Source organism: Lissotriton vulgaris, chromosome 2_1 (genome assembly GCF_964263255.1).
Source record: "Lissotriton vulgaris chromosome 2_1, aLisVul1.2, whole genome shotgun sequence".
Classification (NCBI taxonomy): domain Eukaryota; kingdom Metazoa; phylum Chordata; class Amphibia; order Caudata; family Salamandridae; genus Lissotriton; species Lissotriton vulgaris.
In genome coordinates this window covers 959185637-959199088 of record NC_141687.1, presented here as the reverse complement: position 1 = coordinate 959199088, position 13452 = coordinate 959185637, and positions in this window count along the sequence as shown.

Genomic DNA, 13452 nt, shown 5'->3' with positions numbered 1-13452 from the left:
AAAGGGTGAATTAAGCCCACAGTACAAGTGTTTAAATAAGTGATTCGACCTGTAGGCCTCACTCAAGTGACACTGGGAAAAAGTTCCTGTTCACTGCTACTGATCACTACACAGTATCCTTCACAACTGCACTTGTGAAGCTTAACTCCTGGTGAAGAGGGTAGCCTTGCACCACTATAAGGGTAGCACTTTGGGCGACCCCCACCCGGTCCAACAAGACCTCAGTCTGTGTTAAAGGCCTATATCAAGGCACACATGCATGATCCATGTTCGCCTATGACAAAAAAGCAGCATTAGTGATCCAGACAGTACAGTGGTACACTTAGAGCACAGATACACGCCTTTACCATGTAGACAACCTTTCCGTCGAAAAACGACTCTCAAAGGAAATTTCAAAAAACGTTCCTGATCCCACTTCCGAATCGCTGGCTGATCTCTTTGTCTTGCTCTCTGATTCATTGACTTTCCTTTTACGCGTTGTCCCCCTCTTCCATTTTTCTTTGTATTTCTTCAAATCACTCCATTATCTCTTACAATTAAACCTTCAATGTGAGCTCTCAAAGTTATCAAACCCAATGCTTTTATTTCAGTGTGAGTCAAATCCATTTTATAGCTCTTTCTTGCATTGTTTATTTTACTAATGTGAACTTCGCATTCATCAGCTAATTCCTCTAATTTATCATGTGCTTTATCTGCATGTCTAGCTGCTTCTTTGATCAAATACCTCTTTCCATCAGCATTGTACGTCAATAGTCTTTTTAAATCAATTGTCACTTGAAACATTTCTACAAATTTAAATTCTAAAACGCCAACATTAATGGTCCTCTCTTCCAGAGTCTCTTCAACTAAAACTGACTTTGAGAAACAACTGGGATCTCTCAACTATTACTCTGTAATGCTGTCATTGCAATTTGAGATTGGGCACTCGCTATTGAACTAACAACTATAGCTGAAGGTGAGCTCTGTATCAGTACCACTGCTGCACTCGTATCTAGTACACCTCCAACACCAGTTCCCTGTGCCCTGATGGTATAAGGCGGTCTAGAATTGAAAAGATCATTAATAAACGTATCCTCCTCCTCTGAATCATGATTTTGTTCTCGTCACTTATTTTTCTTTCTGTCTTGAGTTTCTTTAATTTTTTAAAGAAAAACTCTCACACCCTTCATTGTATCTTCCCTTCAATATTTCTCTTGTTGATCCAACTTACTCTCTAACCACTGTCTACATTAACCTTTTATTTGCTTTGTCATTTTCTTTCTTTTCTTCTCGATAATCATTCGGTCCAATTTGTTTAATGCACCAAACTGTTCAGGTCTAGGTAGCGGCTTGGTTTCATTCCTTATTTGTCTTAGGAAAAATGTGCTTTCTAGTGTTACAGTTAGCTTCTAAAGGAAACTGTAAGTCTTTATCAGAAGCTGTATAGTTCTGTCATTCAGAAATCCAGGTACGCATATTGAAACCAATGTCCATCATCATTTTGTATGCAGGTGATTTCTGACCTTCAGCAGAAGGTACAACAGAAAAATTAGGCTTTTTCAATGCAACACCCATTATTTTAACTCAAATCAATCTCGAAATCACACAAAATAAACAAGCGAGCAACAACTAATCACAGTTTGGCTCTGTCAGCAACCAACCAATGACAGCATGGCTTTCTGGTGCTGTCTCACTAATCTCAGCACTAGCTCCCAGGCTGAGTAACCAATCACTGTGCGACTTCTCAGTGAATGAGAAAACAAATTCCAAAATCTTTTTCGCTTAATTTTACACAAAATGAATGTTTTCTGCTCAACCAAAATACGATGAAAATTAGAAAATGAAGGTAAGACAAATCTCACAAATAATAGAAAAAAACAAGACGAACAGCACCCGTTGTGGTATCATTTTAACCGCAATTCACACAATGTATACTCCCGTCCAGCAATAATCCACCCTAGCAAATGCACATATTAAAGTGTACTTAGGTGCAAAGCTTATCAATCCAAATTAAGCACACAACCCTGAAAAAGGTAGCTAATTAATTCAAAAATCCATTTCCATGTATATTCAGAACCTAAAATATACACTCCCTTATGCAGACAAGTAAGCCACTATACATAGAGATCTTGGATTTCAACAAATCTGATAACCAAACAATAGTAAAACAAACTCTTTATAAAACAAATTTCACAAATAAGAAAAAATATATCAGAACAACAGTGATCAAAACTCCAATTGAGTCCAAAATCAGCATTGAATAACCAAACACTTCACATGCTCCATAACAAGCTATCTCACTAACCCAAACTTATGCAGCTCATCACAAACATCTCAGAAGACTCACAGCTCACAAAATATACTGCGCTTTCAGACTTACTCTCCAAAATGTTCCGGAATGGCACTGCAAGTTAGACTTCCTTCTAGGTAAAATCTTGATTCCGGGAACAACAGCAGAAAACCACTATGTCCAAGTACTGGGCATAAGTGGTAAGCCAAGGGTCTCTTAGCAAAAAGGAGGTGCTCTTTAATGTGCAGTAATCTTATGCTACCAAAATGTTTGTGGGAGCAAACCATACCCCTAAATGTAGATACCCCAAAAACTAAAGACTCTGAAATCATACCTCACCTTGTTCTCCCAAATATTGATTTGTCATTTGAGGTACCTCTCCAAACATTAATTAGCAGAGCAAAACAGTTAATAATGACGTCCAGCAGAGTTCTAGATCAAAGGAAAAGTTGAAGCTTGTATTGCAAAAATTTAAAAGAAGCCATGAAGGGTTTAGGATGCAAAAGTTATACAGAGTATGTAAAAATCTGGAAACTATTCTAAGTCTCAATAAGCATCAAAATCATAAGAAAATTGGGCAGCATCCCTAGCAGCATCGAAAAGTCTTCTCAAAATCTGGGTCACCCTGAAAATCAAGGGGTTCTTATATACAATTCGTGCATAGCAAATTAGAGAAACTACAAAATCTTCATGGTGTGAGCAAAAGGATAATGTCTTTATCAAATCATAACAGAATAATAATACACGTCATTACCTAAGCACATTAACAGCATCTCATATCTAGAAAAAACTCATTCATCACCATCTATGGTAATATCATCCGGAGGTATTAAAACAAATATGAAACATTTAGACAATAGGACTTTCTCCCAGCAAACAGAATATTGATCACAGCGGAAGACTGCTGAAGAGACCTGACCTATGTTATAAGTGATAGAGAACAGGGAAATGTTCAACGAAAGCAATACAATTATAACAGTTTCATTAAACTGTTATACATCAGCTTTACTTGAACTTGGTTGTGCACTTCAAAGCTTGTGGTGTGAAGACGTGCATAGGAGGACCAGACGGGAGTGACAGAAATGGTATAATAGCATCAATCTGATCCAGAATGGCATTTTGCATGAAAATGAGGCTTAACTGAAACACATTAATAAACATGTTTCTACACTTCATCGGAAATTAGCTTCAACTGCAAATATTTCAATTATACTCTCTCTCTCTCGCTCTCTCTCTCTCTATATATATATATATATATATATGTATATATATATATATATATATATATATATGTGTATATGTATATATATATATATTCTTCTATGTTTACTAAACAGCCGATGTAAACAATGAACGTCATCAACTGCTCCGACGATCGAGTTGTGCATTTGTATATAAACTGTCGTTTTTAAATGGGAAGTTGTTGTGACCAAGGCGGTTTGTCCGCCGAAACGCGTTAAGCCATCATCACAGGGTAAATAAAATTCCCTTTTCGTGAAGCCCACGGAGTCAGCGCCTTTTCTTTTTAGCTTGATGATAAAGGTCTGGATTATATCTATATATGTGTATATATATATATATATATATATATATATATATATATATACCTTAGTGCTAACCTCACTTTTATGTCACATTGTAAATATGGGTGTACACGGGTGTGAGTATACACTACGTGTTTTTTCTATGTCTACACTTTGTGACTCACCAGTATGGGTGGAGCATCACTTCAAAAAAAATGGTTTAAATTTGTAGCTGACCTGGTGCGCGGTGTGTGACCAAGGGCACTTGTTGCTCGAAACGCGTAACCAGAGAGGTTTCCAATAAAATCTCCTCTCCTACAGCCACTGGGTCCGTGTCTTCATTTTCGACTGCAGACGTGTGGTGTTTCTGAAGATTGCAACTTTCATATTATACGAGGAGCAGCTGTCCTCGTTTACGGAACCCGCTCTCCAACAAGAGGTCAGGTCAAGAACAGCTGAAAGCGACGCTTGTTTCCGAGGAGGGAAAAATTTTTACCCGACCCCCTGAGCCGACAGTGCGAGCCTTCGTGTTGGTGAACCGTTACTTTCTTACGACCGGTTTGAGCGGCTGGCAGTTGGTCAGTGACGTCCAACCACAGCGAGGCTACTATTGTGGTATTCTCAGGTGAAGAGATTGGCGTGTAGCAGAGAGACCGGCAGCGGCGTGAGCCGCCGAGTTACATATTCCAACCATCAAAACTCTCCAGTCGCACCATGTCAGCAAGTTTGGAGAGAGAGAGAGAAGACGCCGCTGAGACGCTTTTTAACAATATTCGGAAAAGCGCCCCAACAAATAACGCAGCGAGCAGTCAACCTAGCGGTGCTCAACAGGACGCCAAACAGCTTTTGAAAGTCCTGGAGAAGAAAACTAAGTCGGAGATCACCAAATGGTGGGAGCACAAGTCGCTCACCAAGTATGTTGAAGCCGGCCGGGTTCCGCGTGGTCTGCGGATCATGCTGGCACCCAGTTTTGAGGACCCGAACCCAGCGATGCTTAAAGAGTGGGGTGAGTTAAATCTGGATGCTTCTATGAACTTAGTTAAAGTGCTCATAAAGTACGCGGTCATAGATCGCGAAAAACTGCTGGAGGAAATTAAAGGTATTAATGAGCAGCTGGACGCTAATACAGACCCGGACACTAAGTTACTCATAACTAATACACGCAAAGACATTAGCGAAAGACTGCACAAACATGAAGAACGAATCAAAGTTAGAAAGGTGCACAAATTCGCAAGGGACTTAAAAGATTACGAGTCTGGGCAAATATATACGTTTGCCAGAAAGTACGATCGAGCTAGGCAAGTCAAATTGACGAAACAAGCTGCAGTTAGCTCAGGTGTAGGCAGTGGCAGCGTGACGAGAACCAACCAACAGGAAGAGTTGTTGGAAAACTCAGATACGGACACTGTTTCACTGGCAAGTTCCTCTAGCGTGTCTTTGTCAGAAATTAGTAACTTAGATGGCCAATCAGGAAGAATTTTGGAAATCGGCGAAGAGATCGATTTTTTAGTAGAGGACCGGCTGCAAACATTGCGTCCCAGACACAAAAAGAATTACAACGTAAAAGGCGCAACGCAAGACGCCATGCAAGACGCAAAAAGAGGAAAGTCACAGCAGCCGCAGCAGCAGCAGCAGCAAAAGAAAAAGAAACAATGGTACAACAAGAACAAACATTGAAGGACTGTACCATCACGAATCTTTCCGATGTCACCTTATCCACAGCAGAAGAGCAACTACTAGCCTTAGGACTTAATTTTTGTCCAGAGAGTTCATTCAACTACACAAATACGAGAGCGGATGTTTTCAAGTTTATCCGCAAACTTAAACTCAGGAAGTTCTTTGCATCCAAACCTGTGACTAAAAACAAGGAGCGTACTGCCAACACCATCCCAAATAGCAGTACCACCGTCACATTTCCAACAGCTCCCGTAGCAAGAGACGCAAGACTTTTACTCACCCTTTGTGATCTGGGAGAGGCTGGGGTTTCAACATCCAACAACGAAGGTGTTTCAAACACTCAAAGTGAATTGACTAATGTGGGCATTCACCAAAAAGGAGCTGGAGAAAGTCCCTTCAAGCCGGTAAGCACCTTTTTACCTGTCATGCCTAAAGATGCCATTGACATTTACCATGAATGCGTGACAGAAGATTTGAAAAAATTGAACCGCACGGTGCAAGCACATACACATAAAAACAATGCCAGGATTATACAATACAACACTCTAATGAAGAAATTAAGTCAAAACCAAGAAGTTGTCATTAACAAGTCCGACAAGGGGGGTAACATTGTCCTGTGGAGAAAGGAAGAGTATAAGACCGAAGCCATGAGACAATTAAATGACCCCGCCTGTTATGAAAGATCAAATGGGATGGCATACAAAAGAGCCAAAGATAATTTGAAAAAAATGCTAATGTCCTACAAAAGAAACAATTTGATCTCCCAGGCTGAATATGACTATCTTCATATAGAGTATCCGGTAATACCGATATTGTATTTAATCCCTAAAATTCACAAGCAGAAAACTCCTACCCCAGGCCGCCCCATAATAGCGGCTATCAACAGTGTGGGAGAAAATATATCTCATTATATAGACTACTTTCTGCAGGACATTGTTAAAGATCTGCCCAGCTACCTAAAAGACACTGGGGACTTTCTAAACAAACTCAACTCCATCCAGTGGCGTGAAAATTGGTGTATTTTGACTTTAGACATCGAGTCACTATACACATCCATAGATCACTCTAAAGGTTTGAGCGCTATTGAACACTATTTGGGATTGCGACCTTGTGAATATTATGCGCACAACAAAATGTTATGTGAGCTAGTGCATTGGTGTTTGCATAACAATTATTTTATGTTTGCTAAGGATGTTTGGAGACAGGTGCGTGGTGTGGCAATGGGATCGTGCTTCTCCCCCAGCTATGCATGTTTACATGTAGGCTGGTGGGAGGAGCGCGGTCTCATTGACACACCTGGATTTCATAATGTTCAATACTGGAAACGGTTTATTGATGACGTGTTCTGTATTTGGGAGGGGGATGAGGAAAGTGCACGCAGATTCGTTGATGCTCTTAACCTGAACAATGATAACCTGTATTTTACAGCTAATATTAGCAAAGAGCAAGCTGATTTTTTAGATGTGCATGTTACCATAGCCAATAACATTGTTACCACATCGTTATACCGCAAACCGACGGCTGGTAACAGCATATTACATGCCAGTAGCAAGCATCCCCAACACGTAATTTCCAACATTCCGTACGGAGAGCTTCTGAGAGTAAAAAGAATCAGTAGCACTCCAGAAATCTTTGAACGTGAGGCACAGAACACCATGGAACGACTAAAAGCCAGGGGTTACAGTGATAAAGTCTTAAACAACGCACTAAGGAGGTGTCGTATTAAACCAAGGGAGACACTCCTAATACCCGACCCAGTAACTCCGGAATCAGAAAACCCTGCTCCTCGTCTCATTTTGACGTATAACAAACAAGAGAGACAGATCAGATCTATCATGAAAAGGCATTGGCCTATCCTGCAAACTGATGTTGTCCTGGGTGATATTATCCCCAGTGCCCCAACCATTACCTACAAAAGAGCACCAAGTATGCACAACTGTCTGGTTAAGAATAGTCCGGAACTAGGTAGTGGCAGTACCTGGATCAAACAAAAAGGTTTTTTTAAATGTTCCTCCTGTAGGGCTTGTAAGTTCGGTGTGAATACTTCACATTACTTTACACCCTTTAGTTCTAAGAGGAAAGCCATCCGAGGGTATTATACCTGTCACAGCGAGTTTGCAATCTATGTCCTGACGTGCACCTGTGGACTTCGCTATGTGGGAAGTACCAAGCTACAGGTGCACGCCAGGATCTTGCAACACTTGCGTGCTATAGTGAACAGTGACAGTACTTACCCAGTAGCACGTCATTTCAAATCCACACATGATAATGATCTCTCCAAATTAACATACTATGTCATCGATGTGGTGGCACCCCTCGTACGAGGTGGAAACAGAGAAAAATTGCTACGCAAAAAAGAAACCGAGTATATTATCGAACTAGACAGTAAATACCCAAATGGGTTAAATACCACCGAAGACTTGCACCACCTGTTGTAGCATGATTTAACTTCATACTTTTTCTGGTTTCTTATAAAATAAATAATCATCAGAATCATCATCCAGAAAATATTCACTCATGGTTTTCTTACATTTTCCCCTTCAAGGTCTTTCTGAGTATAACAACTGATACTTGAAGGCGCCGTCATGGCACCGCTTGGAAGTTCAACCAGGAGTCTCTAATGAAATAGATCCTGATGTATATATTTTCATATCTTGTAAATAATCATCTGTCTTTCCATTCAAATGTAAAAATTGATATGAAACTAAAAAATTGTTTTAGATCAACTAAACAAACTGTTTTTAGCTCACATTTTTGCACTTTTACTTTAAATTGGTGTGGGACAAACAAATAGTGGGGTTTCCTATTTGGTAGTTAATACACAATTTGTTCAGGCACGTATCTTAGTTAGAGTTCTAGGACAAGTCCACTAGAATTTGAAAAGTAGATGGAAGGTCAACATTGGCTATTAATATGTATAGATTTGTATATAGAAACATATTTTTGATACGAATGTCAACATATAGATGCATATATATATATTTATATTATATTTTTTTTTATATATGTATATATATTTTTGTACATTGATTTGTGATATTGTATATAGATAGTATATATTTTTCTAAAGTATATGTATTTATCTGACCAATATAATGAAATAACTTTCATCTAGGACTTAAATTTTGTACAAGTATATTTTGGTGTATGTACATTGTGTCTCAAATTAGAAAATATGCATTCATGCAGATATTATTTACCTTAGTGCTAACCTCACTTTTATGTCACATTGTAAATATGGGTGTACACGGGTGTGAGTATACACTACGTGTTTTTTCTATGTCTACACTTTGTGACTCACCAGTATGGGTGGAGCATCACTTCAAAAAAAATGGTTTAAATTTGTAGCTGACCTGGTGCGCGGTGTGTGACCAAGGGCACTTGTTGCTCGAAACGCGTAACCAGAGAGGTTTCCAATAAAATCTCCTCTCCTACAGCCACTGGGTCCGTGTCTTCATTTTCGACTGCAGACGTGTGGTGTTTCTGAAGATTGCAACTTTCATATATATAAATATATATATATATATATAAATATATATATATATATATATATCGCGCTCAGTCTCCTCTCGCTAAGAAACAGAAAAGCAGCACTCTGGTGATGGCAGTTTTAAACGGTCTTTATTTTGCAAACTACAAACGCCTTTCGGCGTTTAGCCTTCATCAGTGTCAATGACACTTGACTCGTGACTACTAATAAAGCTTTTCACATGCAGTGGCAACCAACAAGGGACAATTTAAGACACCATTTTTAAATGAGCAATGCAATACATAAATACATTACAGTTGTTAAACGATATACTAGTTTCTTTGAAAAAATGCGAATGGTGAACCCAGATGTATAGGGAACATATCACATAATCAAGCCGTGGATCGGTGATTATCCCTTGTAAGTACATTTACCCACCCAAAGCTTCCATTACTAACAGCAAAACTAGCCGTTATTAATTCCTCTAATTCATTATTACTTCATATAACTCAGCAGGATTCTCAGAACGTATGCTTCTTCTTAGAAAGTCAAAGTCGAATAATTATAATGAGATGGAACTTTCAACATTAGCAATAGGAAAAGTTATGAACCAATCAAATCTCTACTTTTTAGGTCACATGGCTTTGTATACGCTTATGATGCGCTTGCGTAACTCTTTCAATACGAGTATGCATGATGTTCTACTGCGCTTTGTATAATTCTTTTTAAAAGTAATAAATTATTATTACAAGTATTAAAAAAATCATAGTTATCCCAAATGTCTGCCCTTAGTATGTACATTAAATACATACCTGTTTTAAACCAAGTAGAAACATTGCCCCCTTTCGCATACAGAACGCCGTGCATGACGTCACACCGAAGCTTTAATGCGACGCGTAACGTCAAAGCATATTCGTACTGTATGCGCAGGTACATGCTGAGTATGATAAGCAGTACAAACTATGGTGCGATCACCTTTCAGTGAAGAATCAGAGCTCAGGGCGCGCTAAGGAGAATGATTAGAAGTGGTGACTCATTGCAGATCCGAGTCTGGGCCTGCCTCTGCGTACATTATAACACCGCCCCATCTCTCTCTGTTGTTAATTGTTAGTGCACACACTCATACTTGCACATGCGCGGTTCACGCCCGCCCACACTACACACATGCCACCACCAAGCATGCTTGCTATCATTTAGCCTGGAAACCAATACATTAGCCAATGGGATGTCCCCCAGGTCCATCATTCTTGCAGACCGCAAAAACGCTACCAATAATGGCACAGGGCTTGGTTTGGCCAGCCCCCGCGGTTCCCATATAATGCAGGCACTGATGTGAGCACGCTCTCTTTTGCCTGCCTCTGCTGCGATGACACACAGACTGTCGAAAACACCCCAGACTCTGCAAAACCACAGCCTTTCAAGACACGACAAAAGACGACAAAAACAAAGGTAAGAGAACCCGTCACAACATCAGCCTCCACTGTAAATTGTATATGCATAATACTATTTTTTTATCCTTCATATGGCTTTCCTACCCCCCAATGGTTTTAAATTGGTTTTAAATTGTACTTACATAATTGAAATATTTCTTTATAAGTCACGAGGTCCGCTAATCTTAAAAATTGTGCGTGCATAAATTTCTGTGTCGTATTTCTGTACTACGCCAGGTGCTTAGGCCTCTATTATTATTAATTGGGCGTCCATGATAGTATTTTTTTTTCTGCATCACGAGGCCGTCCCAGGCCTCTATTAACTTATTGATCTTCCTTTGTTTGCTGGAGCTGCAACAGTCCTAACTAAGGAATATTAGAAACCCACATTAAAATTCACTTTTGATAGTAGTTAGGCAACTCAGTTTACCATGACTAATCAAAATGTCCTTTTGTTTCGTTCAGCAAACATCGTTCAGAAGCAACCACGGCCTATCGAGCAACAGCAGTGAAATTCTCTGCATCTTATTGAATATACTTTGACGTATAGAAGCAGAGTTCAATTGAAGTGGTGAACTCCGGTGGCCGCACTCTTTATACAGGAGCCTACCTATAGGCTACCCCCAGCTTTACCATCTTATGCGCCTTGATGCCTTTGGGCTAAGTTTGCGCAATACAAATTTAACTTCATTCATTTAACTTCATTTATTTAACTTCATTCATTCATTCATTCATACAAGGTAAGCACAGCAGCCTAGATCTCCAAAGCCTTCATAGGAATGCATTAGAAATAAGTCACTCGTAAAACCGTAGTGATAGCTTTATTTGTGAAACGAGAGAGGGCCATATTATCAAGCCTGGGGGACAAAATTATCGCCACTTTATCGGCAGGAAAGTGGGGATAATGGGTTTGATAATATGCTATATGGAATTCCAATCGAAGCTCATGTTAGATGTGAAGGACATCAGACATGAGCTTCGATTGGAATTCCATCGAGCATATTATAGCGGCGAGTCAGGCTGCTTGAAGCTCACGTAGCGCTAGCCTCCTCCGTGTTCATGTTTACTTTGTATATTGCTATGGTGTGATTTTAGACACTTGATGCAAATTTTAACTTGTTTTAACGCTACTTACTTGCTGCTCTTCTTGCTCCTGACCCCGTTCCGCCGCAGCTGTGTGCCGATCGAGCAGAGGGTCTCCTTGCGAGCAACACGCCCTATACCACTTCCTGCCTGCCACGCTCTCCACGCAGGTCAGCGCGCTAGTTGTTCCCTCCCCTTGGGCTATTTAAGATGGAGACCTGGCGGAAGCGCAGCGGATGAACGCAGCGGGCGCGCCGACTTCGTGCCGAAGTTGCGCCAAAGTTATGCCCGTCTGTGCCCGTCCGCGGCCAGCCGCGTCCAGCCGTCTCCCATTATGCACATCGGATAACGTATTCCTCCGCGGATCTCCTTGCCCTCCAACACTCTGGCCCACTCCATTCCTGTGCTACTGGTGCCGCCCGGGACTGCGGTATTCTGACCTCTCTGGGCCCCTTTTTAGGTACACATGCCCTGAGTACTCCCACTAATTGCAGTGATCCTTCTATTACGTCACCAGTCGCTAGGCCCCCTGTACCACACTCTTTGGCAATAGTCTACCTCAATACCCGCTCGCTGGTGAAGCATCAGCTTGAAATATTTCAGCTGTTGGACGACAATAAAGTAGACATCCTTCTCCTTTCGGAGACTTGGTTAACTGATGGCTCTACCCTTGACATCCTTGCTGCTGTTCCCACAGGCTACTATATCTTACAATCTAATAGGGCAGTCGAAAGAGCAGGAGGGAGGTTGCAGCTATTATTCGCTCTCAGTATAAGTTTACTTTCCTTGAAACTTCCACTCTCCCTAAAACTGACATTCTCACTTTGAAATTTACTTCCCCTAGGTCTTCTTTTATTTGTGTCCTTGTTTATAGACCTCCTGATTATATGCCCCTTTTTTCCCAGCAGTTCGGCGATTTTGTTTCTCGCTAACTATTAATTCCGCCAAAATTCTCATCATTGGCGATTTTAATTATTGGCCGTCAGATCCTCGTGAAAGCAGTCTTTCTGAAGAATTCACTGATCTCTTACTCAGTCTGAATTGTAATCAGCACATTACAGTGGCCACTCATAGCAAGGGCCATACCCTTGATCTAGTTTGGACAGCCAAACTTGACATTTCCCCTCCTTCAGTGTATTCCTGCCCTTGGTCCGATCACTTTTTTATTTCTTTCTCCCTTAATTTCATCCCACCTTTCCACCCTCCTCCTACTACCAACTTTATCGCGCGTAACTGGAAGTGAGCTAACCTTGCAGAATTTCATTCCATTCTAGCTACGACAGCCCCCAGTGACCTGGCCTCGACATCTGCCCATGCTGATGTCCTTGAGCAGTGGCTGGTACATGCTAGCGATATTGTGGCCCCGTTAAGAGCCATTAAAACTAAACGTCCCCACGACGCTCAGCGGTGGTTCACTGATCAACTGAAATTGGACAAACTTGCCCTCCGCCAAGCTGAGCGCCGTTGGAGGCGCAACTACGACCCTCCATTAAAAACTGCATATGTTGACCTATTAAAACAATACAAAAAAATCTATCCTACTGGCCAAAACCTCTTACTTTTCTCAGAAAATCCTGGACTCTGCCTCTAAGGCTAAGGACATTTTCTCAATTGTGGAGGAACTCACCTTGCCAGACCGTGTTACTGTCCAACCCCAACCTACACAAGCCCTCTGTGATTCCCTCAATTCATTTTTCATCGACAAAATCATCACCATTAAAAACAACATCCCTCCTTCTTCTTCTCCCACTCCATCTTCTTTACCCCCTATGAACCCCTGTCGTTTTGATGTTTTCCCTCCCATTTCCTCGACCGAGTTTATTTCCCTGCTACACACGGTGAGCTCGGGTTCCCCTAATGACTGCTGTCCCCCTCAAATCCTCAAAGCAGCTTTCCTGGCCTGCCCTGATCCCCCGCTGGAACTTCTTAACAACTCGCTCGCCAAAGGCACAGTCCCGGATTCTTTTAAACAGGTGGTTGTAGTTCCTATACTTAAAAAGC